The 5,574-nt window shown below is 35.5% G+C and overlaps 1 pseudogene; it reads right to left on the reverse strand.

Annotated features, from left to right (window-relative positions):
- Nucleotides 1–4,541: 4,541 nt before the first annotated feature.
- LOC148202099 (uncharacterized) lies at nucleotides 4,542–5,574 on the reverse strand (annotated as a pseudogene).

Consider the following 5,574-nt stretch of genomic DNA (forward strand, 5'->3'; position numbering starts at 1 on the left):
TTCGAGCTTGTGTTTCCAGCCATTCGATCCTCTATAATGGGCAGCTCTGGTCAGCTTTCTTTCTCCACGGTCAGCTCCAGTCATTTTCTCCGGGCAGGTGATGTGCTCCTCTCTTCAACTCTCTTCACTCATTCTCTCTAAGCCCTAGCTCACGGTGCTTGTTTCTTCAAATGCTCCAGCTTGTTTTTCCATTTTCCAAATGAAGCATGAGTGCGAGTTACCCCCTAGGAAGCTGCTGCCAAGACGCATCAATACGGCGTCGTTCCACTTAAGTTGCAGCTTGTCCTCTTCAACCCAATCCTGCCAGCAGCCACTTTCAAATTGAATTATCCAAGCATTGTCGTGGCCCAATTGCTTTCCAATAAATCTGCCAGCCTCCAAAATGCACAACATCAATTATCAAAAATGTTGCAGCCTCACAATCGCCCCAGTGCTATTTCAGAGGCCCAATCAGCTTCAATCATTCCAAGGCTGCAGCCCATTTTTCATTCCAGCAGCTCATTTCAATTCAACACCTCTCAATCAACTTCTATTATGACCCAAATGTTGGCCTAATCTGTAAAAAAAATATCAAACAGCAATTAAGAAAAAGAAGAGAAATTAAGCAATTAAAACAAAACATTTTAAAATTCAGAAAAATACTAATTTCCTAATTATTAACAAAAGCTAAAAAATACACCTAAAAATCTCTTTTTAACTAAAATTTTATAAAACTAAAGAATTAAGAAAAAAATATAAAACTAATCTAATTCTAAGAAATTAAAAACAAAAATGCACTAACAAAATCTTCTAAACACAGAAAATATTGCAAATTTGGAGAGTTATCACACCCCCACACTTAGACAACTGCCCTCCTGGACAGGGACAAACAAGAAAAACAAGGAAAAGAAAAACTCAACCTACAAATGAAAAGACTAAACACATAACTAGGAACACTGAATTCTATCACAATTAAACTCAACTCTGCTATTTACACAGCTACTAGCTATTTTCTCTAATCAAAATTGCACAATCAGAATCATCCACTCCAAATCTAAGTTTCAGTAACTCTAACAAGTAAACAACAATTAGATTCAATCAAAACAAACAGAAATATACAATTCAGAGAAGTAGCAGTCCAAGTTCAACCTCACAGGATAAAGTGTTTCCCTCAAATCACTCAAGTGTTTAGGTCAGCCTGTGTTTCACTCCACATAACATGATAGACCACAGTTCACAACTTTGGAAAAATTCTAATTGACACTGCTTGAATCAAGATAACTCTAGATCACTAGGACTTTCATGGCTTGTAATGTAATGGAGAATGGAAAGGCTAGATGTATGGGAAATAAAAGCAGAAACTGGAATGGATAAGAGAAATGTGAAAGAGAGGACAACTAGAACTCACTGCAGGTATTGCATTCTTTTCTTGGCCAGAATCTTCTTTTTTTTTTTTCAGGTCTTTTTCTCAATCAATTTTCTCTTTTTCTCTTTTCCAGACCTTTTTCTTCTCTTTTTCAGATCAGATTTTTCTCTTTTTAGAGCTCTTTTTTTTTTTTTCTTCTCAACTTCACCTCTGGCCTCACTCTTTTTCTGCTTTCTGAGTTCTAAATTCTCCCTACTTCTCACAAATCTCTCAAGGTTTATGTGTATGATTGGGGGAAAGGTTTGTAATGGATGGAAAACAAAGAAAAGGCTAAGGCTCAAATGAGGGTACAATGGAAAGAAATGTGAATGGGAAGAAGAAAGAAGGCCTAGATCATCTCTAAAGTTCTACCAAGATCAAGCACACTCAAAGAGAATTAATACAAAATCAGAACTATGGCTACTATACATGCATGCATTCACACTAGAAAGAAAAAATTGGCCCAAAACTCTCCAGGGTTAAAGATTTGTCAAAAATGGAATTGCTACTCTCTATCATGCAAAAACTGATTATTTAGTCTGAACTAACTGCAAAAACTACTGCTAGAGCTACATCTACTCAAATCTAGAGCTAAAGACACTATTGGCAATCTATCTTAAAGAAATAAAGCTAAGAAGTTAAGTAAATCAGCAACGAATTAAGTAAATTGTGAAATAGAATCTAGAAATACCTGCACAACATTACCTAAAGCTATTTACAACCTAGACAAACTAAGATAAAACAGTATGTAAAACAAAACTCAAATCAAACTAGAACAGACTCAACTATGACCTACAACAACTCCTAACTAACACTTCTATGCAAAATGAAATAATAACAGGGAAAAGAAATAAGCAAAAGCAAGAGGCAACAAGATACCTAAAGCAATGAACCTAAACCAAAACCTAAACAATCAAAACGGAAATGTAAAGAAAGAAGGAACTAAAGCAAGAAAAACCTAAAGGGAATTCTAAGCAAAGACTAAAACAGGACCTAAAGAATAGAAACAAGGGTTAGAGAATTAAAAGGAACCTGGAATCAGTCCTAAACTACCTGATATATTCACAGAAGATAAACCTAACCTATTCCTAATAGCTATCTAAACAAGGACAAATTAACCAAAGAATTGAAAAAGAAAAAGATAAACAGATTCAGAAAAATTTTAAAAACAGCAGCAAAAAGAAAATAGAACCTAATTATGAAAAGAATCCTAATTAAAACTTGAAACAAAGCATGAAAATAAAATGAAGAATAGAAACTAATGAAGAACTAAAACAGAGCAAGAAACTAGCATAAGGAAGACAAGATAATAGAAATAAGCAAAGAAAAGGGACCTAAAAGAAGTTCTAAAACAGATTCAAAAACAGTAAACGAACTTAAGCTAAAACAACATAAACCAGAAAATGAATGAACTGTAAAAACCTAAAGAAATATTAACAACAAAGCTAAAAACTAAACTAAAACAGATCAGTAAGAAAAATAGGTATTTATAGACTAAAACAAGAATGGGAAACTACTCTAGGTATTTAAAACTAAACCAGACCTAAACTAAGGAAAAACAGCTCAGAAAAAAAAAAATTACCCCTATTTTACTCAAAAACAGATGCTAACAAAGCTATATACATCAAAAAAAAATTTAAACCAACCTATACCTTCCCACCCCCACACTTAAGAGGCACATTGCCCTCAATGTGTGAATGAGTAAGGTTTTCTAATCAGCACAGAGCAAACACAAACACATGTACAGATCAAACAGGCAGAACTAGAATTTAACAAGAAATATGTACAATAGCACCAAGAAAACTGAACACAACATGTACAAGAACAAAGTTACAAGCTACACTAAGAAGAAAATTTATTCAAATTGGCCAAAGATCAAAATTAATTTTTTTTAGTTTTATGAAAAACAACATATGTTCTACTCTACTATTTACTATGCTACTTAAAGCTATGTAAACTACTATAAAAGACCTATAACTATTATTTAAAAGAAGGGAAAAGAAAAAACTTATTGGATTTTCTCCATTGTCAGCCAAGATGCGCATTAGCTCCTTCCCAGCTCTCTGCTTTAGCATCATCAACTCTCTCTCAAAAATTGGCAGTTGATTGGTGCACGAAACTGACTTGAAGCTTGTAGGTGTCTCACCAGAATTAGCTATGCCCCCTTCATCCAGAAAAAATGTTTCAGTGCTTTTGTCCTCTTTCAAATCAGCAACTTCTTTCAATTCTGCATTAAGTATGTCAGCAATAACAGCAGAATCCTTAGTCCTCAGATATTGACTCTGTGTGTTCCATCCTTGAGCAGTATTGGCATCCTCTTCTGCATCAACTAGGACTTCCTTTTTACCTTCAATGCGTGCAGCTGCCTTAATATCAGTATCTGCAATAATTGTATAAGCTGCTACATCCAAATCAAAGTCAAAATGCATAGGTGAGTCATCAAACTTTGCAGAACTGTCCAAAGTAAATGCAGAATCATCTAGCAGGTCATTAAGAATATATGTATCTACATCACAACACCTACTGTCATTTGTTTCAATCTGGTTCACAAAAATTTTTTTATCTAGAATCACATAATGACCAGACCTAGTAGCACAAATATCAGCTAGAGGTACTATAGGTTTAGCATGCAACAGTTCATCAAAGCTATTCTGCAACTCACCCAAACAGAGAGGAAATTCAAGTTTAGAATCAACCTGTTGTGGCTCCTCAAAAACAACCTCACCAATCTCAACAGATTCATTAGTTGCATCATCCAAGGTTCTCTGTTCACCAGCTGCATCAGCAGGGTCATTTCCATCCAGCTTGCTCATAATTAACTCTTCCTTGGCACCTGCAAAATAGTTAGAAGCAGAGCATATGGCAGAATTGATTTCTTCACAAATTTCACAACCACCCCCAAGGCATGTACAAGCAGTGAGTTTTTCATTGTTCAGTTCTAAAGAATTTAAGAACCCAGCAAACTCAAGTTCAAGTTCTAATCCTAAATCAGTACAAGCATTTTCAAAATCAGCCAAATCAACTTTCACATCATCAAAAACTGCATATCTAGCATCATGAGCATCTGATTCATCATCAAGAAGTGCATTTAAATCTGTGCAATCATCAAGTACACTAGATGCAGATATATGAACTTTATCAATGGAATAGGCTGAATTTATGATATTAGAATGATCAAAGCAAGGAGTAAAATCAAAAACTTCTACAGGCACATCATGCATATGATCAAACACATTGAAATCAATTTCAGGCTCACCCACATCAACATCAAAATCCATTTCACAGTACTGCAGCACCAAAACATGGTCAGCAGCTTCCCTCATTTTTTTCAAATACTCCTTGGACTTTCTGAAATCAGTTTGTACTTCCAGTTCAGCAGATTCAACTTTTAAATCAGCAGTACAATCAATTTCATTGAAACAAGAATGAGGTTCAGTATTATCACCATCATAATAGACATTTTCACTTAATTGAGCACTAGCAGTGGTAAAATCAGATATAGGAACAGCAACAAAACTATTACAATCATGAATCACAGCCAACTCCCTAAAACCATCAACTAGCTTTTCAAAATCATCACCAGTGTAATTATGGTCATAAGGTTCACAAACACATTCAGAAAAATCATCAGATGCATTCATACAATCATCACTCATCAGAGAATTGGAATTATCATCATCAAAATTTAAAGTAGAATGTGAATCAATGAAAGAAGGATTAGAGTATACAGTTACAGAGGTGGTTGGACACTTAATCTCTTGAAACTCTGTGGCAGCAGCTACCATCAGTGGTGCTTCATTGGTTGCTGCCTCTTTCTCCTTTTCAACTCTCCCAGTCAACTTGTTGACTAAAGCTACTAACTCTGCCACTTGATTGGTTAGTCCTTGAAGTTCATATGCTGGAATCCCCTCCTGCTGATCACATAATTGATCCTGCCATGGCTGTACTGATTGGAATTCCTCCAGCCCTGGTTCAGCATACTGGTGCCAATATGAATGTGGCAGCTGCTGCTGCATAATCCAGGGTTGCTGCTCACCATATGGTTGAAAACAAAGTGGTGGTTGCTGCTGGAAATCTTGATTGGCTGGCTGCATAAAAACCTCAGGAATAGGCTCATAAAACATGTCAAATCTTGGTGGTTGAGCATTATAAGGAAATGAGAAATTACCATATGCAGAGGAGTGATCCAT

Source organism: Vigna umbellata, chromosome 3, assembly GCF_029865625.1.
Source record: "Vigna umbellata cultivar VRB3 chromosome 3, Vumbellata_1.0, whole genome shotgun sequence".
Lineage (NCBI taxonomy): Eukaryota > Viridiplantae > Streptophyta > Magnoliopsida > Fabales > Fabaceae > Vigna > Vigna umbellata.